Source organism: Notechis scutatus, chromosome 1 (assembly GCF_049901735.1).
Source record: "Notechis scutatus isolate UNSWTSFEM ecotype Mainland chromosome 1, rNotScu1.2, whole genome shotgun sequence".
Lineage (NCBI taxonomy): Eukaryota > Metazoa > Chordata > Lepidosauria > Squamata > Elapidae > Notechis > Notechis scutatus.
Window position 1 is genome coordinate 274,941,034 of NC_142009.1, and position 22,381 is coordinate 274,963,414.

The following is a 22,381-nucleotide window of genomic DNA, read 5'->3' on the forward strand; positions in this document are numbered from 1 at the left end:
TTTCCTTAAGGCATAAGCTGTTTTAAATCATGGCTTCTTAAAGTTTAGAGCACTTGAACAGAATTCAACCGTGGCCTGTTTTATATATATAAAATGCTAAACCCAACGCACTAATCCAAGGCAGAGAAACCACCACAAGCCTCATGCAATTCCCAGATTCATTTCATTTCAGGATACTTCAGGATACGGCCCCGCGATGCGAACGGGTGTGACACTCCTGCAATAGAGGTTTCTAGCTATACGTATTCTCTAGTCTCTTTCCAGTGTAAAGAGTTTCCATTTTCTCAGATGCATAATACTTTTCAAGTTTAGAGATTACCATCAATGTCAGCAAAAAAAAGCAAGAGCAATACAACTATCAATGAAGCCCTGGTCCAGGCACCTTCATAGAGGTGTATAAACAGCAGGAAAGATCAACACTGGATAAGTTGATCTCCAACTCAACTATTGAGCTGAAGGCATAAGGGGAAGTCCATTTAATTATTCCCAGCTTCATAATGTAAAGAGTGCCAATGGGTTCTTTCCTCCTTCTAAATTGTTGCCACTCCCAGATAATCACTAACACTTAGCTAAAGGTTGCACATATGTATTAAGGTTAATTAAACATAATACCAACCCTAATAAGAATGACTTGATAACACAACTTGGATCTGGCCTCTTTTCAACTGTGCACAAGACCACACAAGGAAACTGATTGTAATACAATAACAAGGCTGTCTACAAGCTTTCCCTTTACAAAGGCAAATAACCACAACAAAAGAAAGAATGGATGAATTGTGTGAAGAGAAACAGAAGGAATTTGAAAAGCCGTACTTTAACATAATCTTTGGGGTCATCTTGGACCGCAGTGCTGACTCAATTTACCTCCAGCATAGGTAAACATGTGTAACTCAATGCTTCTAAAATAAATGGTCTAATACATCTGGAAAAATTAGAGATGAAGAAAATGTTATTAGAGAACACAACTAAAAGAATGCAACTACAGGCAGGCCTTGACATACAGCAATTTGTTTAGTGATCGTTCAGAAGTTAGAATGGCACTGAAAAAAACTGATTTTTCACACTTACAACTGTTGCAGCATCCCCACGGTCATGTAATCAAAATTCAGATGTCTGGCAACTGACTCATAGTTATGAAAGTTGCTGTGTCCCCGGGTTCATGTGATTCCCCTTTTGTGACCTTCTGACAAGCAAAACATCTCATTTCACGACATAAATTGTGGACTCAATTGTGGTCATAATTCGAGGACTACTTATACAATGTATGATATTCAAGTATATACCATTGTCTATACAGAATGTTGGGCCTGCATAGTAGATTTCGCATTCAAACAGGCATCTGATGGATTTACCTATATCAGTGGCTCCCAACCTTTCCAGCTTGGGGGCCAGGCCCAGCGCGGCGGGGTGTGTGTGTGTGTGTGAGTGGTAGACGCATGCGTGCGCACACCGCTCCATTTGTGCGAGTCTTTTGCAGGAGTAAAGCTTCACTTCGCAGGTGAGCACAAGCACTCTCCACTTGTGCAAGCGGAGTTTCGTATGGCAGTGCAAGTGCCCTCCACTCACGCAAGTGGAACTTCACGCGCGCATGCTTGCCCATCTCTCTCCTGCAGCCTGGTTTCAAACAGGTAGTGGGCCGCGGACCACTGTAGTCATTTCGCTTTCACACCAGCTCTTAAGAATAAAAATTTACTTCTCCTTCAACTGCTCTTAGCAGCTCTTCTCAATTTTTTGGCAGCCAAACGCATACAGCTGAAGCAAAGGGAGAACGAAGCCAGCACAGGAAACCTTCTGCAACGTCTACTTCCCAGGGCCAGGCCATCTCTTACTTCTTTGCACGTGGACCACAGGCTTACCATGTCGTTGACTCACCTCCTCCTCGGAGTACTCTTAGTGAACCTTTCCTCCTCCACACTGGCTGCAAGCAGTGGAGTCCTGCAGCCCAGCATTTGCAAGCTAGGGCGTTCCTTCAGCAAGGCCGAAAAGCTCTCTGCTTGTGAGTTCAAAAATATCTCTGACACACATGTATGTGCACACACATACCCACGCACAAAAACACACACCCTCTGTCATGGAAAAGGTCTGCTTCAAATGCAACTGATGCTGTACTTGCATTTGGTCTACTAGTTGGAGAAAATGTCACACGGCAGACACTCTAGGCCAGGGGTGTCCAACCTTGGCAACTTTAAGACTTGTGGACTTCAACTCCCAGAATTCCTCAGCCAGCAAATTCTGGGAGTTGAAGTCCACAAGTCTTAAAGTTGCCAAGGTTGGACACCCCTGCTCTAGGCTGTGAAAGGACCTCAATCAGGCAAAAGTAAAAACATTCCCTTTGTGTGTTGCTTATTTACAAGTTGCACCAAGCCCCACAGTAAGTCCTGACTGTATATGAGGCTACAACTTTTTCTCAAGAGGGGAAAAAACTAAGGTATGTTGTGTCAGATAATAGCAAAGCAATGCCCCCAAGCAGTAACCATAGAAGGTACAAATTGTAGAATTGTACGAACCAAGTCTTTCCCTTAAACCAATTCTCCTCCCCCTCCTCACCCCAGTACAGCATGTTAATTCTGCCCTCAAGTCACTTGTGGAGATGAATCAGGAAATCTCCCCTCTCCGCTTTGGTTTGATTTCTTTACCAAGCAGCAGAAACTTCTTCAATGCTGCTAACCCTTTCTAACCCACATGGATCACTTTCGTTTTCTTTTCTTCTTACAATTACAGAATGTGGTTTCTAAGGCTGACAGCTTTGCCCAAACCAGCACATTTGCAATTAAAACAAACAACCGTCCCCGGAGTTCCTGAAGGATTAATGCAGCCTTTAGAAGCCAAGACAGGCCTTCCTCTTGTCAGAACACCTCTATAACAGTTAATCAAACACCCCAGGGAATCAGTGCTTCCTAGTTTCTGCTCCTGGATTTTGTGGGATATTTTCCCCGAAGTTGGAACTTCTCTTGAAATCATTACTCCAGCCACTGTCCTTCATTATTGGTTTTAGTTGCTGAGGTGATGAAAGTGTTAGCCTAGGTCCGTGATGGCAAACCTATGCATGCCGGAAGTGGCACACAGTCATTACTACTGGCATATGAGCCCTCGCCCAGAGCAGGTCTACTGCGCATGCATGAGTGCCGCCCACCCAACAGCTGATTGTCTGGTATTTGGCACGCATGTGAATCTCAGAGATGCGCAGTGGGGGATCGCTCATGCATGCACAGAGTTGCGCGGCACACAGGGTCACACACTCATGCGCAGGGGGCGGGGGGAACCGTGCGCATTGCCTTCTGGGTGCTGGCATGCGAGCGTGAGCGCAATTATCATCACAGGAGCCCAAAAAGATGAGCCACCACTGGCCTAGGTTCAAGTCCACCCTTCAGCACAGAGGCTCATGGTGTGACTTTGAGGCAGTAATTGACTTTCAGGACAACCAATCTCACAGTTTTAAAAAAATTGTACAAATATCGTCAGGGCCTGCAAAACTTACCTTTCCCCAAAGAAATGTTGATATCATGCAGAGTCATTTTGTTTGCACCATGCGCTGAGAAAATAGGCCTGACAGCTCAATTCTGTGTGTTGTTACATTCAGGAATTAATTATACACAAGCCAGAATAACAGCTGACAGCACATTTCCCCCAAAAGAAATGATTTTTTCATGCATACAATCTTAAATACTAACATACATGTATTTATGGGCAAATGTAAATGATCAAATAAGTTACAGATAGTAATAAATATACTTTAAACACTGGATTCCGCTCCCCTTCAATTTTTCTTCTATAACTAGCACTTTCCAATTTATAAATTCTTTTCCAAGCACACACACAAAAAAACCCCATAAAGTGATTTTTATAGTAATCTAAGGCATGGATATAAAATATTTCTTCTCAAAACATTGCATATGGCTTTCTTTAATTTATAAGCTAGTGTAATTCCTGAAGCTTTTCTCCAAATCATACACAATTGGTCAATTCAGAACAATTGCATTAAATTGCATGAAAACCTAATGTTTAAAATAAAAATACGTAAGTGAATTTTTTTTTCAATACAAATTTACTATATACCAGCGGTTGCCAACCGGTGGGCTACAGCCCACTGGTGGGCCATGAGAAAATTTTGGTGGGCTGCAGAGAAATCTCACCCCCAGAGCACCCCCACAAAGCAATTATTCCAGGCTGCGCAGAAACACAAGGCTGCGCCGCCCACATGGCCCACGGGAACCCTCCCCGCCCACTTACTTCTTACCCGACAAACTTGCCTGCTAAATTGCTATTTTTCCTTTTTCCGGCAATCAGCTGTTCTGCTGTGCCAGGAGATTTAGATTAGCTAGGAAGCAGGAAATGGTTGGATTTCTTGCTTTCTAGCTAGTCTTTAGATCTTTGGCTCTGCTTTTAAGCACAGCCGAACCTCTCTTAGGACTGAATGTTCTATTATTCAGCGCAGATTCACGGCAAGCAATGTGACAGACTGAGCTAGCCGATGGCAGATAGATAGATCACTGAATGATTCTGTGAACAACTCAATCTGCTTGCCTGCTTTGCCTAATTTTGGGTAAAAGTTGCTCTTTTTTATATAAAAAATTCAATATTTACATACACGGTGTGTTGAGTTAATTTTATGAGTTTGCTTGCAAGCAAATTTTATGTGACAGACTGAGCTAGCCAATGGCAGATAGATAGATCTCTGAATGAATCTGGAATTCTGTGAGCAACTCAATCTGTTTGCCTGCTTTGCCTGCTCTTTTTTATAAAAAAAATCAATATTTATATAAATATTTATAATATTTACATACAAGCCATGCCCAGCCAGTCACATAACCACCAAGCCACACCCACAAATTAGGCCATGCCTGCAGAACCGGTTAGTGGTCCCTGGGATTTAAAATTATGAGTTTGGTGGTCCCTGAGGTCCAAAAGGTTGGCAACCCCTGCTATATACTATAATACATAACTATGACACAAAGAAAACAACCTAGGTTTGGCTCTCCTTTAGGCTAATAAAATCATTGCATATGGAAGAAATATGTAATACTTTGTTAGGGAAAATATTTTTTTCTCCTTGGGGCCTGGGATTACGTTATATCTGCAAGGCTGTGCCAAGGAAGAAGAGATCCTAGCAGGCAAGTCATAACAATAAAATCCTGCTGCAAAAAACTTTTTAAGAGTATACAATAAAAAAGAAACGGTTGCTTATTATAAAGGTGAATAAACATCACTGAGCTATAACTTGCTTTACTTCAGCTGAGCCCAACTGAATAAACAGGATCAATGCATAAACCCTGCTTTGCTTTAGAGCTATAAGGCTCAATTTGAATGTGAAACCAAAGCTTGCTATTGGCTCAATGCTTTCAACTTCAGGCTAGTCACTTGATGGGTAAGGAGGACAATATTCTTGGATTATTTCTGATTTGTTTTCATGCCTCCAGTGGACTCAACCTGTGGTCAGTGGAACCCTGGGAGGGGGCACAATGTCGTTACAGTGGGTCCGCGAAAGTTGAAGAAATGTTATGATTTAAATTTTGAGTTAAGTCTTGGTGGTTCCTGGGCACCACCAAAAGGTATTTAAAGCATGATGAAGAAAAAGTTGAGAACTACTGCTCTAAACAATCTGTGGAGATGCAAAGGCAAGATAGTACAGGTGGCTCTCAACTCATGACCATGATGGACTGCGGAATTACAGTGGTAAGTTGTGGTCATAAGAGAAGGCATCCTATGACCAGATTCAAAATTATGTTTTTGAATAAAAAAAGTCAGTTTTTACAATGGCGGTTAAGTGGCCATGACTACTGTTAAGGAGACACTACAGTTGTTAAAGGAATCCATTTTCCCCAATGGGTGTGGTGGTGGTGGTTGTTTTTGTCAGAAACTGGAAACCGGCCAAAACTGCTGCAAATGGTTGTCACATGACTATGGGACTTTGCAGCAACTCTATAGAGAAGTTAGCTACTAAGCTCCCAAAATGTGAACACGTATGTGTGTGTGTAGCTATCATAATATCAAAAAACAGGTCACAAGTGGCTCAGGGGAGGTCCGCTGTAACTTCCAACAGTCACTGACTGGTTGGTTGTAAGTCAAGGACTATCTATAAACCATGATTTTAACAAAGCACAGTTGAGAAGTGAACTCAATGGAAATGTAATACATGGAAATAGCAGATTTGATAGGAATGAACCTATTAGATGATCTGGACAGGCATTATTTCTCACCCAAACTTCATAGCCTGTTGTCCTGACAAAAGTTTTGGGAGGGATTGAAATATGAAGAACATTTCAAATTAGGAGTACCTGTTTTTCCGCAGGTATGAAACACATGTTTTGCACTTGAAATGGGTGGTTCTAAGCAATTGAAAAGTGTTTAAACTTATAAAAATATTTTGTTCTGAACACATAATACTTCTGAAGTGATCAAAACTATGCCAAATGGAAAAAAATGCTTCCCATTAAAAACAACTGTTTTGAACTTGAAATGTTGGGGTTCAAATTTGAAATGTTTTGTATACCACAAGGGGAAACCAGTATGCCGTTCTTTGGGAAGAAAAGGCATAATTAAACATTACACAGGAGAATGAGTTTTACATTCTCACTTGAGTCTTTTGTCAGCCATGTAATTTGCCAAGCCAATTCTCAGTCTGAATCTCCCTTATGAGGAAAATATTGATATGTCTTACTAGGTTTTTCTAAGATAGCACAGATGTTATATATTCCAAAGCAATTTCCATTCAGTTCAATGGGAATCATGAGAAAGTTTGTACATAATAGTGAGTTAATACGATTATGACTCAAACTGAGAAAATGTGGCATTTTTATTTTAGCACAATTGCTTTGGGTACATATCGTATTCCAGCATATCTGAAGGAGCAACTTTTAAATTTCACCATTCAGAATACTATACAGTCTATTACAAGAATTTTTTTACTACCTGAAGAGAAACTTACGTTTTAAGGGTTCCATTGGGCAACATATCAAAATTCAGATTCTCTCTGTTTTCATTTTTGCTGAGTACACTAATTAAACTTAACCAATTGCCACATTACCCTGCTTCTATTCACTGCTTAATTTGCAAATCAACTATTTTTGCTAAGAGAAGAAAAGTTTCAATTTACAATGGATATTTATGCCTTAAGATTGAACTGTCATTATTTTGTTGTTCCAGAACATAAGGTGCACCTTGATATGCCCAACAAATACAAGTAACTAATATGTTTACTCATCATTTTTCATTGAGATCAAGTCTAGGTTGCAGATAACATTGCCACAACATATGCTTGTCTTTTTTTAATTGTTTCTCCACTGTTCCCTGCATTTTCTACCACTTAGCTATGGAAAAATCTTTAAGCATGAATGCTTCAAAATGTATTTGTGTTTATAGTTTGATTGGTTCTAATAAAAAGCGATGCCTAAATATAGACTCCCCCCCCCCCATGGATCTGCAGAATTCATTGTGAATATTTAAATTTGTTTTTATTTGCCTGATTTCTTTAGACAACCATTTCAACAAATGACTCTAGGTTGTGTACATCATAAAAATATAAAACAATACAGAACAAATACATATGGTCACCAAGTAAACTATTGCCATAGATCTTAATACAGTCAAGAAATGTGGCCCTTAACATAGTCAGGGCATCAGGCCCACAACCAACCAGGTCTTCACGGCCTTATTTATTATACAAGGGTTGGGGTAATCATGACCTCTGAAGGAAGAATTGTTCCAGAATGTTCCTATCATGTAAAATGAACAGTTACAGTGATGTATCCCAAAATAGTGCCCCAAGAACTTTCATTTTTTGTTTGTTCTTATTTAGCAAAGATCTCCAGAGATCCTGTTTACTTTCTCTGCTGTGTTGCAATATTATTGGATATGCTTCCCTTCTGCTGCTAGATATTGATTTTATTCAACATTGTTTTGATTGCAGATCCTTTAGCTTGATGTGTAAACTACCATGGTATAAAATTTTGGCATATAAACAAGAAGTAGGTCATGTTTGGAGTTAAAATATTTGCCAAAATTACACAATTTAAACAGCATCCCTTCACATTAACTCTCCTAGAGTTCTAGAAGTTGTTCCCTCAGTTTTGAAAAACAATCCTGAAAAATAAACCCTGCTCTTAATTATTATATTCTATTTAATCTCCACAGATCTTCTATTTCAATCATGAGGTTCAGGACCCTACCTCTAACAACATTATGCTTCATTTGCTGCCCATCTGTCAAAGAGCCTCCCGCAATCTTCCTTCTCCGTTTCAACTGCTATTCCAGTTATTCCTAATTATGTTGATAGGCATAAGCAGGCTTATATATACCCTTACAATGCAATCCTATATATGTTTACTCAGGAGTAACTCCAAGTATGACCGCAGCACTTAATTGAAAACAATAAATGCACACAAAACAGGAAAGGATGGTATTAACCACAGTAAGACAGCCACTGTACAATCTCCCCATTCCTGGGACCCCCTCAGGCCTGATACCAGAGCCATGTCTTGAGGGACTACAGAATATGGAAAGGGATAGAGTTAATCATACTGGGGGAGGGAGATTTTACGAGGCCATCATTGTGGCTGAGAAGACCATCCCTCCTGGGACTGCCAGATGTAATTGCGTGGCAGATGGGACCCGCAGCAGGTCTTCTCTGCCAGAGCTGATGGGGGAAAGCGGAAAAAGCAAAGTAATCAAGAAAAAGCAGTCCCTCAGACAGCCCCTACCCCATGCCATGAGATTTCAGTGAAATCCTAAATAAGCAGGCAAAGAAGTTGATTTCTGTACAAGCCCTTTAAAAACCAGGATCTCTTCCTTCAAAAGCTGTACTGTATATACAGGTAATCCTTGACTTATAACCATTTATTTAGTGACCGTTTGAAGTTACAACAGCACTGGAAAAAGTGACTTATAACCGTTTTTCACACTTACGACCCTTGCACCCATGGTCACGTGAATAAAATTCGGATGTTTGGCAACTGGGTTCCTATTTATGACGGTTGTAGTGTCCCAGGGTCATATGATCACCTTTTGCGACCTCCTGACAAGCAAAGCGAATGGGGAAGCCAGAGTCACTTAACAACCATGGAACTAACTTAACAAATGCAGTGATTCACGTAACAACTGTGGCAAAAAAGGTCGTAAGATGGGGCAAAACTCACTTTAACAACTCTCTTGTTTAGGAACAGAAATGTTGGACTCAGTTGTTGTGATAAATCAAGGACTACCTGTACAGAAACATAAAATAAGTAATAAAACCTACCTGATGATGTTTTAACATGTCTAACATAAATAAAATATTATCCTAATTCACACATCCTACTATTCCATGTTTTTCTATGGCATAATAATTTAGCTAAATGATTTAGCTAAATAATAATTTGGCTAAATAACAAAAATCAAACCAATTTAGGGCAAGGCAGAACATGTCAATCTAGTCATTCTCTTCAAGGATTGGGATAAATGCTTTTTTTGTACCATTTGATTTCCTCCTCCACCTTAGCAAAGAAACTAATAGGTTAGATATTAAAAGAACCATGTTAATTACCACTTAAGTGATCACTTGTGCCAAGTAAGAGTCACACCCCAGGCACTGAAACATTCACACGTAAACAATAAGCTCCAAAAGGTTTATATAAAGACTGCAGGGTTAAAGCAGATTGATAAAACAATATCCCTATGTGAAGCACTTTTATGACTTACTGGCAAGATTATAATATTTCACTTGGTTCTACTATCATCATATCAAATTCCAGATAATTTGTATGGAACTAAAACTCATTCTAGTTGAAGTCGCTTAGTCTTCTTCTTAACTGCAAACTTAGCATGGGTTAGATTAGAATATTAATATATGTATGGACTATCATGGTCAAGTGGTATAAAAAGATCATATAGTAGATTGATTTGGAAGAAGCCAGTAGTAAAAACATAGTCCACATATAAAAGATCCAAGATTCAATCTCTGCTATTTGCTAGATCAAATAATTCCATGAATTAAGACTTTTGCTTGAAGCATTACCCCTGTTAATACAATTTTTTTAAAAAACATGCTAAGGAATACCCAGGCTCATATGCTTTCTCCTTTCTATCATATACTGAGAAACTGTACTATATACATTTGTCCCATATCAGCAGAAATTCCTAAATAACTGTACCTTGGACATTAATGATCCACACAGATCTTCCAGATGGTCCCCTCCAGTCAGCTGGCTCACCACTCAAGTTCCTGACTCCCCAAATTCAGTACCTGTCACTCCTCTGATGTTTCACAGCTCTTCCATGACGTCATCATATAATCAAGTGTTCTTTCTCTGTGAAGATCTCCTTCCCTGATAGAAAAGACTTATTACTCAGGAAAGTTCTACTGAAGAACATTCCCGCCCAGCAAGTTTGTGCTAACAGATGTTACTATTAGATGGCAATTATGATATGGGGTATATAAATTAATACTAATATTTAATTCTGCATTAAATTTGGGGATACAACACTGAGAAATAAAAAGCTTTTAAAACTGGAGAGACTGGGAAAAGACACACAAATGCAGCTAATTTCCATTACTTTTCCCACAATAATTATATTATTAATCAAAAAACATGCATTTGCATGGTTTAAAGCTGAAAATAAAGGGGATAGTTGTTTATTGGGCAGTCCTTGCATTTTCCAAATATTTAATGGTGAGAATTGCCGAAAATTTGAGAATTGCTGCCAGAGAGAATCTGTAATTGAGGACTCTGTTGGATTATACCATAGGACCCATTTAATTAGGATTCTGCTGCCACCATAACCAACCAGGTTCTTTTAGAAAGAACATCCATAAACAAGACACAAATACAATAGCATAACCTCATTATGTTCCATTGCAACTGAGAGTCAGCAATTTTTTACATTACTACATTTTTTAAAAATGAACCATTCTCCATTACACAACAAGGCAAAATAGTCCCTAAATCCATTTTCATTTTCGTTATCAGTTTAAAAACTAGTAACACAAAGGCTAAATTTTTACTTTGTTTTAGCCATATCCTGTAAGATTCAGCAACTAATGTTTATGCATGTTGAAGAAAGGAAGCATACTGCAACATTGTTATATGAATTTATTAATGAATTGAAGCTACTATATTCAAGGGCTATAAACCAGAGATTAGGTTAAAAGCACACTTTGAATGCAATGTAACTTTCATTGTTAAATATTAGGTGCCTACAATTTTTAGTGCTCTTTTTTCATGCTTTCTTGTTTGCTGCCTTATATTCTCTTTCAGGGAAATAGTATGGGCTACAAATCAATAAAATAAAATAAAAAATCAATTTCATTAGTGCCCCAAACATAATTAAGCAGAGTTTCTAGCAGAGAAGAAATCTGCTATGCTATGAGAAATCAAGATCTGATCCATGACATTGACAAAATAGCCTTAGCAAAACGTGTTTTTCTTGTCATATGGAGCCATGAAAAACTGACACAGATACTGCTCCAAATGAGGGAAATAAGTGACAGGAAAGCGTGTGCTTGGATATATGGGTCAAAATTAGCCAGAAGTCCCCACATCTCCTGTGGTTTGAAAGTATGCTTCCACGTGCCGATTCCTATCAATCCAATTAATGAAATTCAACCAATTCAAGCTACGTGAATGCTAAGCGTGATTAAAATCCTTGCAGATGGCAACCAGCCTTTCTTCTCCCACTCACCACCTACTGCTGCCTGAAGTGGAGTGACGGCAGCATTCCTATACCCTGGAGGTTTGATTAAGGAAATGAAACCTCTCTGTACGTGGAGGTATCTCCACCCTCCAGCCTTTGTTGCTTCACTTTACCACAAAAGAAACAATTGGGGGGGGGGGGAGAGAACATCATGCCCAGCCCATGAAAAAGAAGAGGGGAGGAAAAATGAGTGAGCCTTGTCAATTCTATTACAATTAAGTTGATCTCAAGCAGTGTCCTCTCTTGGTAGAGTTTGCTAAAGCAATGCCAGGTTTCAGATTCAGTACAAGAACAGATGGTGGCCAAAAAACTAAATCCTGACTGGAAAAAGACCTTGTGATTTGGGGGCTCAGAAAGGTATTTATCTAATTCATGCAGTCTCGTTTGAAAGGACAGAGGTTTATTGTGCTTATTTCTTGATCCATCTTCGTCACTCAAGGTGGCTTCAGTAGAAATTGAATTTTGTTATTACAACGCCATAAAAAAGTTGACCCTTGAGCATATTGCCTGAAGGACTGGGTCTTTTCTTGAGCGGTACCCTGGCTCAGAAATGTTCTCTTTGAGAGTTCTCAGCTTATAGTTTTGAAAAAGAACAGATGTATAGTGTGAATAGGTTCTTTTTATATCTGTTGTGCACTGAACTAGAATCCTCTTGATTCAAGGACAACTGAGAAATATCACAAACAACCGAAATGCCATTAGTTTAAATTTAGATTTTAAAAAAAGATTGCACTAATATAATGAAGTCAACCCTTCTTGGAGCTACCTCCTTCGGATGTGTTGTACAAGTTTCATAATTCCTTATAATACTGGCAAGTAGCAGACTTTAAGTCCAAAACGTTTATATATAAGATGCTTGTTGAGAAGACTGGCATGGTCAATGCGTATCTACAATGCCTGCGAGCCTTTGTTGAGTTTGGTTTAGAAGAAACAGACTTCATTATGGATAAGCTAGCTGATTTTCCTGCTCTTGTCGAGGGATGCCAAAACTTAACAGTAATATAAACACAGATAACTTGAAACTAAAGTTAAATACTTAGTGACTAACACAATCCAAGTTACTCCTTACTTTAAAGATTTTATTAAGCATCTGGATGAAGAACTAGTGCAGATTTAACACAGCATAGGACACACCCAATAGATCTTAGCCAATCATAGAAAGCTAAGCAGAGTTGGATTCTCATTAGTACTTGGGTTAGAAGAATACCACAAAATGACAAGAGTGTAATTTAGTCTAAAAAAGAGAAAAAAACCTTGGGAGGAAAGTGACCTATCATTACAATATCCATTTCTGGACAGATGGGAGAATAGTATTTTACTATTATAAAAGACAGTTCAACCCTAAAGCCTATTTTTGAAAGAAGGGAGAAAGCACCTCAATCTGCAGTTACTCTGGTCAACGCTGTCTTCCTTTTCCATCCTTCAAAATGTTCTGGCAACTGGCATTCAATACCAGAAAGACGTAAGGGAAGAACTAGAGGTCAAAATAACAGTAAATGTAATTTAGCATCATAAGAGGAAATCCCAGCCTTTCTCAGCCTTATTTCTTCTCAAAATGTGGGACTCAAATTGCCATGCTGGTGGAGAATTATGGGAGTTGGAAGACAGGAAGTTGGGGAAAGCTACATACCCAAAAGGACTCTGTATTTGTAAAATGATAGGTCAGTGAAACCTATTGTCTCCTTTTCCTCTAGTCTCTTCTTATAATCACTGTTTATTCATATCCAAAAGTAATTGTCACTTAGGATTTTTTAAATGGCCTTTAGCTCCCTGCTACCGTCTGTTAAAGGAAGTATTCATCCATTGAGGTGGACACTGTTCTGCTTTGAGTATTCAAAGAGTAAAGGAGGCTGAAGATAATCTTAAGAGCAATAGCTGAGAAGAAAAAAAAAAAACCAGCAGGTGTGTAAAAGGCATTCTTGCAAGAAGAAAAATCCACAGCAGTCTTAAAAGTGAACAGAACTCTCAAATTGCTTAACACAAACAACTGATAAGTGACATTTGGGAGTTAGGACAATCATGAATTTAAAAAAGAATGAATACACATTGTTCTCAATAACTTAAAACATTTTGATGAGGCATGTAAGTAAATAAGGAAAATCAGAACTATGCTGCAAAGAGATGTCTGTATAAAGTATTTGGTTTAAAATACTAACCTAGCTTAAGGCTATGAAGCAGACATTCTAAGACATGCAGCTCAGTTGCTTAACTTATCTGCAGGAACATCAAACTAAAATCAGGAAGTCTAACAACCAGGAGATGAACAGCCAGTCAGAGGCTAAGAACAAATCCTGGCTTTTAATGTTGTCTTATCAGGAAAGTAACTAAACCAGGGTCCTGGTTAGCATGCACAAGCAAACAAACCCTGCAGAGTTCTAGATTTGTGCAGTTGTTCTAAGGAGCAGAGCTAAACTGGAATAACAGAGTAGCACCTAACAGGACATTTGCTTGGTAGTAATAAATCTGGCTTCCTGTTACATATGAGTAATACATTGCAGACACCCAGTCAGGAGCATTGTAAATAAAGGGAAGCACTGCAGCAAATTTTGGCAGAATTAGCTTTATAGCATGTATTTGCTCTAGCTGCCTACTGCTTGAACTCAGAAATTCCAACAAATGAGACATACTAATGTTTGACTGAGCATTAGGATAAAGTCTGTAATTTGAGCTGTCTAGTATATGGCAAGTAAGACCAGAAGAAGTAACCTACACATTCTGACACAAATGTACACATTCTTTTCTTTTGGAAGCAAGTTAGTTGCTAACAATTAACAGAGCTGTTAACTAGGCTATTTTCAGCTCCTCTTTTGCAGTTGACAAGAAGGGAGTTGCTAGCAACAGAAAGCTGTGTTTATACGCCAGCCATGCAGGAACTGCAGTTGGAATAACATGAAGCTAGCCAAAAGTTCTCAGATTCGTATTCCTACAGCCTTTTTTGCTGCTGCTCCTTGCAAAAAATAAAAAACTGGCATAACAAGCCAAACTCTAAAAGCCAGAGAGGCCTGAAAGTGTGTGTTGGGGTTTTGCATGATGAAATCAGGCTGTACAAAAATGCAGTGGAATATTTGCACTTAAAAGGTACTCTGTTCCTCTTGGACTTTCCACTGCCATGCAAATCAGTATCTGGGCCAAAGGTGAGAAACAAGACAAGTTCAAGCTTGTGCACTGCAAATTAGACTTGAATTTGAAGGCAAAGCTGATTCAGCACTAGCAGCAGTGAGGGTATCCCTCTCCTAACATCAAAATGTTAAGAGGATTTTTAAAAAGATATCAATAAATTTATTTTTGCACCCTCTAAAGAGCTTAGGGTTAGGCTAATGACAAGTGTCACTGGAATGTGCAGAACTGAAATGTCTCTGAGCCCAACAGTCACACCATGGAGTGTGTGGTTTCAACATGATGGGAGTTAAGCAAACATTGTACTGATGAAAATTGGCATTTTGCTTTTAAATTTTGGTACGGCACAATGATATTGGAGCTTCAGAAATTGAGTTGAGACTTTGTGACCTATTTTGAATTCTGAAAGACTGTACATTGAATAAAATAGCATCAAGATTTAAAGAGTGCAAAAAGTAGATACGACACACTGCATCATTGATCATCAAACCTCCAGATATGTTCAGTCTTTGTAGAAAACTTTTTATATATTTCTATAGTCTACTCTTTTCTCATCAGCTGACTTTCAGATATACTAAGTTACAACAACCAGAATTGCCAGCTGGGGTAGTGAAATGCTCCTGTCTTTTAGTTAAGGCTAATCAGTTCATTTGTATGCAAGCACTTAATTGCAACTGATTTAGGGGAACGTAAATCTCCACATTTATGACATTTAAAAAAGAATAGTTAACTGAGACAAAGACAATATAGTACAATAGGTTCCCATCTCAATTATTATTGGCATATTATATTATTGGCATCCAGAGTCAATATGTTGTTTTATTCTGCTACAGAAACGGAAAGATATTTTGATATCTTAATAAAGAAATTCTTCCATTACCAATTTGACTGCAGTAAATAAACAGTGAAGTGACCATAAATCTATTAATCTTTAAGATACCACAACACTCTTCTTTTGTTATTTTGCTCTGGTATGCTAAATAGGTGTCAGTTTATGGACTAATTTTGTTTATGCTCAGTAATATACTTTTTCAACATATATGTTTCCAGAATTTCTATTTAGCTATTTAGCTCTGAATTTTTGAACTTTTGCTTCCATTTGACACTCCTGTTAATGTTTCCTTACATCCATTTGAATACATTATTGGCAGCATAGGATAATTTGCTGTAAATCAAATCAAATTAAGCCAATTGTTCTTAAAAATTATGCCTATTGAAGTTGTTATTTTTAAAGCCAACATATAAATTTACTGCAAAGAGCAACAGACCTATTATTAGGAAAATTATTACAGGTAGTTCTCGCTTACCATTCATTCATTCATCAACCCATTTGTGGCTACAATAGTGCTGGTTAAGATGGTTCTCGAACTTGCTGCCCTCACAGTGTCCCTGCAGTCATGTGATCGCAATTTAGGCACTTGGAAAATTTGGGCACTTGGAAACTGACGTGTATTTGTGATGTTACAGTCACACCTGGCTTCTGACAAGGTAAGTGAATGGGGAAGTTGCAAGTCACAGTCATGTGACATTGTGCATAACAATCATAGGTGATTCACTTAATGACTGCAGTCAAAATTTACAAACTGTCTTCATAACTAGGGTGTAGTCACTTGACTTTTCACTTAACCGTCTCACATAGAAATGGAATTAATGGTTCCAACTGTAGTCGATAAAGTGAGAATTACATGTACATGAATAGCCAAAGTTTGCATCATACAAGCAAAAGATCATTACAGGTAGTCCTCAACTTACAACAGTTCATTTAGTGACCAAAGTTACAACGGCACTGAAAAAAGTGACTTATGACCGTTTCTCAGTTATCACCATATGATCAAAATTCAGGTGCTTGGCAACTGATTCATACTTGTGACCTCTGCAGCATCCCAGGGCCATGTGATTCCCCTTTTGCAACCTTCTGACAAACGAAGTAAATAGGGAAGCCAGATTCACTTAATAAACAGGTTGCTAACTTATCAACTTCACTAATTCACTTAACAACTTTGGCAAAAAATGTCATAAAATGGGGCAAAACTCACTTAACAAATGTCTCACTTAACAACATGAATTTTAGGCTCAACTGTGGTTTAAGTCAAGAACTACCTGTAGTTACCTCAGGATATATGCATATTTCAAACAATGCAAATGACTTTTTTTTATAAAAGTGGAGGGATGAAACCAAAACAATATAGCAACATTAGAAATAGATTATATAGCTCTCTGGATGTACATTACTTACATGAACAATAAGGGTAAAAACAAGTTATGCATCTAATTCTGTCTAGTTAGTTACATCTTTCATCCTTTTCACATTAAGATTTTCTAAACTGTACTAACATGCTGTGAAATTAAACACAAAATTAATTTTTTATCTTACACAGTAGTATAAATCTGTCCTTCTGCATTCCAGTTAGTGTGATGCCAACAACCAGACATCATCACCTGGCAAACATTGCACATTCTATCCCTTCGACACAACAAGCCATCAATCAAGAAACAACAATTTTCCCTGAAAGCCAGTCTGCCAACAGCATAAACATCTAAATATTACATTTCTGTATTTGAGATTCTTTGAGTACACTGATATGAATTCCTTTGCTAGAAGCTGATTCATTAAAATTGAAATCTGTTATTTTTACCTAATAGCATTAATTGCTCTCTTCATGCCTTAACCCAACAGCACTCTTATAACATTTTAAGTCAAGACTCACCTTGAATAAAGCTACTTAGTACAAAACAAGACATAGTTCTCCAAGCTACTGCTAAGTCTGTGCTTGTATACACTTCAACTATCGTACTGTTATTTGGCATGCTAAACTAATACCTTATCCAGGAAGAGATTTGCATGCATAGATTACTGAACCTTGCATTTCTGATTATTCCAAAGGAAAACAGTAGCTGCCTTTGCGAGGTTTTTTAAAATGTTTAGTTCCCTATTAAAACCGATATACTCTGAAAAATTAAAATAAAACCTTTGTATTATTTTTTCATAATTCCATATACCAGATGAATTAGCCATGGTATTTCAGTACTATTGTGCCTAAAAAAAATATGGCTTTACAAAGTTAGTTCTTCAAAACTCAATTCTACCCTTATTTCTGTAAAGTGCTACTGTAGATTGCAGAAATGGCCTCACCAAAAGTTCTTAAACAATACTAGTATTTCCTTCATGTTTACATTCAGAAGAACTGTGCAAAATGTCATTTAGGATTCATTTTGTAACCAATTTGAAAACTTCCTAAAAATTGTTACAACAGCAGTCTCTCAATGTACTGCTTTAGAATCCTTTAAATCTTGCTTGCTATATAGCCCCTCAGTGTTGAAATCTAACAAATCTGAAGAGAATGAATTGGAAACAGACGTATTGGGAATAGCTGGTTTCCAACTTTACAATTTTATTTATTTATTTTGCTCTTCAGGAACATTTTGGACCTCCAGAATTCAGATACATGCTTGAAAAATAAATGCACTAGCAAGAGGCCCTCAGTTTGTCTTTGATAATTTCCAGCCCCACCTAACATTTACTTTTTATAAATTAAAAATTGAATTTAAATCTTTATTTGGTCAAATATAATTAAACACACAAGGAATTTGTTTCTGATACAGAAGCACTTAGTGTACATGCAATTAACAAACAAACAAATAATAAAATCAAATAGAGTCACACACTTTGATAGGTGCTAAAGCAGTATAGGCAGGCCCTTAGACAGTTGACAACTGATTCAACTTAGCAGAATAAATATGTCTTAAAAACCTAACTTCTAAGACAGGAGGTAGTGAGCCAGCCAGCTAGCCTCTCCGCCACCACATTCATAGCATAGCTTCATGAAACCTTAAAAAGCCATGTAAGTGTGACATCATGCTTAAAAATTCCAGTTTTTGGTCAACAACCAAACTGAACTGAATTAAAGTTATTACGTCCATGTTTTCCAATTCCACAAAGTAATAGAAAGAAAGAAAAAACTTAGACCAAGCTTTTGTATCTCTCTGCCTCTTGTGGCTTATTACCAAAATGATTAAAGTAAAACTAGTAACAAGCAGAAACAAAAGTACCCTCACAAGCTGTGCATATATAGAGAATTGCAGTCAGTTCAGGTGCTTGTGAGAGTGACAGTCCCACATGAACAAACTTGGAACATCCTGTGACACAACACATCCCTCTTTAGGCAAATCGGTTAATGCCTGTACAATAATAGCCTATGAATTCACCTTGACTCTCAGGTCACCAGGAAAGAGATTGATGTTGCCCAGCTCCAAGCTAAAAGGCAGGTGTAGTTCGAGGATGTCATCCTCCAAGTGCAGGGGCCAATTACCCTCTTCGACTTAATAGCAAAGCTCTCATTGATTTCCACAGGAACTAGAACAGCTTAGATGATGTCACCAGTTACAACTCCAACCACAAGCCCTGGGAAGTCACTGTGACTTTGATTACAACATTACTGCTGCAACCCCTCAGCCTCTAGTCTAAAGCAAGATGAGATCAGAGTTCCAGAAACCACCTGAGCTTCTTACACACACCCCTCCAGGGGCTTTGCACACATTCCTTTTTCACCCACCCCTTCACATTTCTGGGCACAAATTTATGCAAACAGAAAGGGGTGGGGTGGACAGATAACAATGTGATCTTCCCTCACATCTATCGCCAGCCTAAGTAGTCGTGTACTGTAGTTTATGCACTCAAGACATTAAAAAAACATTAAAAGCGGGGGGCTCCTTCTACGAGCCCTTTCTCGAATGTGGAAAGCATCTACCATCCCGAGACAGACATACAAGGATCCACATAAAGGAGCCTTCTAATTTATCCCGTCACAAATCAGATCGACAAGTAGGAGCGAGACCTGCAGAAGTCCCACGGCTGAGGAGAAGCGTCATTCTCTGCAAAAACTGTCAATCGGTAACGGGGGAGACCCCGACAAAACCCGAGGGGGGGGGGAAGGAATAAAAAAAAAAATATTATACCCAGTTTACTACAGACACCAAACATATCTGAACTGTTCCTTCCCTTAAATCAGATTTTTAAAACCCCACAGGATTAAAATGAACGTGCGGCGCGCAAAGTAGCAGCGCCTGGAATCGCGAACGCCCTTCAAACAGGAAGTATGCGGCGATCGGAAGCTGAGGCGATTCGAAGGGTCTTTTCTCCCCCGCGACTCATTGCCAGGCGCCTTTCGAAGTAGAACTCCGCAGGCCCGTTATCTCATTTCCCGGTTCGGAAGTGGGGGGGGGGGGGCCCTCCGTTCCGCGACTGCCTGCCTGCTCGCCCGGCCGAAACGCCTGGCTGCACAAACGAGAGCCACGCCACGCACTTCGTGCAGGCAATTGAAGAGACGCCGGAAAGCCAACCAAAAAGTTCGCCAGAGCTCTCGACGCCTCCCCACCACCACCCATCAAACAACTGCTCCTTTGCAAAATCGGGTCAGGGTTGCAAAGGCACCGACCCCAGGCGAGATGCGGTTTCTTGGGGGGGGGAGGCGGCTGGGGGTGTTAAAGAGAGGCGTAAAACTCCACTTACCTCTGTGTTTTCCTGAAGCAGGCTAAAAGGTGAGTTTCCCCATCTCTCTTTCCTTCAGTCCTTTCGTAGGTCCTAACCCCCCTTCCCTTCCTCCGCCCCCTCCCCCGGCCAAAAGAAGAACAAAATTCCAGGCAATCAACCAAACGCCAAGAGAGCTCAAAAGGCTACTTGAAAAGAAACCAGAAAGTTTTGGGGAAAGGTGTGGGGGGGTGGGTGGGTATAGAACTGCCGTCGGCGAGTACCGCTTGCAGTGGATCTCCTCTCGCTCTCGCTCACTTTGCTTCCTGCGTAGAGTCCTGCAGTGTACCTGCTCCAAGGGGGGGGGGGGGAAAAACCCGGTGCTAAATCGTCTTCTCCGTCAACCGCACTTTGCGGTGTCAGGATTGCAAGTCTCTGAGTCACAGATTTGAGATCACAGCTTGGGGAACAGAAGGGGGGGCGAGCGAGGTGGAGAACTGTAGCGACGAAGGCGGCAAACAACTGCAGCAGCAGAGGAAGCTGGATCTTTCTTCTCTCTCTCTCTCTTCCCCCCCTCACCCTCCTCCTCCTCCTCCTCTTCCTCTTCCCTCCTGATAGCAAGAGGTTGCACAATTCTCAAGTAAGGAAACTGGAGCAGCCGCCTGCCGAAGGGAGGGAGGGGGGGGCGAGAAATGCACTTCGGCTCTGCAACAGAAGTAAAACCAGCTCTTCTACTTCATCAGCACAACTGCCTGCTGTTCAGGCTTCCCCACCCTACAGCAGGCCGAAGTCACGCCCATTTCCTGTTACCATATTAGGCGAAGAAAGTTTTTTTGTGTGTGTTGTTTCCCCCCCCCCCTTCTGTTTTAATAGCCGTCCAGTAACTCTGAAAGGAATTTGCGTGTAGCAGCGAGAGAGCGCCTCTGCCCAGCCTTTGGCTGGCAGGAGGCTCCGGTGGCTCTGGGCACGCATTCGCCTCTCCAACCGAGCCAGAAGGTCAGCGGGAAGAGCTTGATCACGTTACTGGAAACGCTGCCCTGCCAGGAAGAGCGCTGACTTTCTCTCTGCTGGAAAAGATACTTTTTACTCCCGATTTCTTCTCGGGCCACCCGTATACGCTTTGCCAGGAACTCCTGCGCACTCGGAAGGCGCCAGAGGCAAGGAAACGAATCAGAGCAACTATCGAAAGTTGAAAACTCGGGCGGGCGGGGGTGGAGGAGGGGGAATCAGAGAGCGAGAGTGCAAAGAGAGAGAGAGAGAGAGAGAGAGATAGAACAGGAAGCCAACAAACTCCTTTCGGGTTAGCCGCGTAAAAACGTGTGGATTTTGCACGTTTGGCGAGCGCAGTTTCATTTCCCCTCCCCCCAAGAAAACACGTGCGATGGAGCTCCAGTCGTCCCTCCCCCGCGCAAAAGCGAGGGAGGCGAGGGCGCAGGGTCGTCTTGTCGCGGAGCGTGACTTAGTTGCAAAGGCAGATGTAACGGAGAGCTCGGTTTATCGATCTCAAACGAAACACAGATTTTTTGCACCTGGTTTATAGGGAACCAGCTCCTTCTCGGAAATGCCACATTTTCTATAAACTGGTATTCTTTGGAATATTGTTTCTTTTAGACATGCCGACCTAAGAAAATGCAAACGGAGGGAGGCGTGAAGGGAAAAAATGTGCAAGGAGTGGAAGGGTCGTAATTTCGAGTGTTAAGTTCGAGAGTAAGGCCTCCTAGCGGCTCTGCAGGGATTCATGGGTGGTTCTTGAGCAACAACTTCGGTGTTTTTATGAGAAGTATAAACGAAAGCTATTAATATTTGCCACGTCTAAGTGGTTAACGAATGTATCTTTTCTTTTATGTACGCTGAGAGTATTTGCACCAAGACAAATTCCTTGTGTGTCCAATCACACTTGGCCAATAAAGAATTCTATCTATTCTATTAATACAGTTGGCCCTTTTTTTTGGCCCTGCACCTCAAATCCTTTGCATTTTCTCTCTTCCCCCACCCCGAAACATCTGTTTGCATCCTGCTCAGGTCGCGGAGAGATTGCTGTTGCAGTAGCCCAGTGCAAGAAAAGAACAAACACTGCAAAGGAAGAAACCGAAGATATATGGTGCTATAGCAAAAAGAATTTTCAGAACAAAA

General features: G+C 40.0%; 1 protein-coding gene and 1 long non-coding RNA gene across 6 annotated transcripts in view; one reads left to right on the plus strand and one right to left on the minus strand.

The window, feature by feature from the left end:
* MIDEAS (mitotic deacetylase associated SANT domain protein) overlaps window positions 1-22,381 on the minus strand; it is a 72,595-nt gene that overhangs the window by 29,394 nt on the left and 20,820 nt on the right. Inside the window, exons 1-5 of one of the 5 annotated variants that reach the window (XM_087951648.1) lie at window positions 20,291-20,794; window positions 10,125-10,298; window positions 9,132-9,197; window positions 8,902-9,010; window positions 865-922 (exon numbers count right to left, since the gene is read on the minus strand). The exons of 1 other annotated variant lie outside the window; for it this stretch is intronic. The gene's annotated coding sequence lies outside the window, so the exon portion shown is untranslated. Of the gene's footprint in view, window positions 1-864; window positions 923-8,901; window positions 9,011-9,131; window positions 9,198-10,124; window positions 10,299-18,987; window positions 19,412-20,290; window positions 20,873-22,381 lie in introns of those variants that run through there. 3 more of the 5 variants (XM_087951649.1, XM_026671055.2, XM_087951650.1) reach the window with 3 other exon arrangements.
* Window positions 19,831-22,178, plus strand: LOC148133392 (uncharacterized). Its single transcript, XR_015746733.1, has 2 exons — window positions 19,831-20,319; window positions 20,867-22,178. It is a non-coding gene; the product is annotated as an uncharacterized LOC148133392 (long non-coding RNA).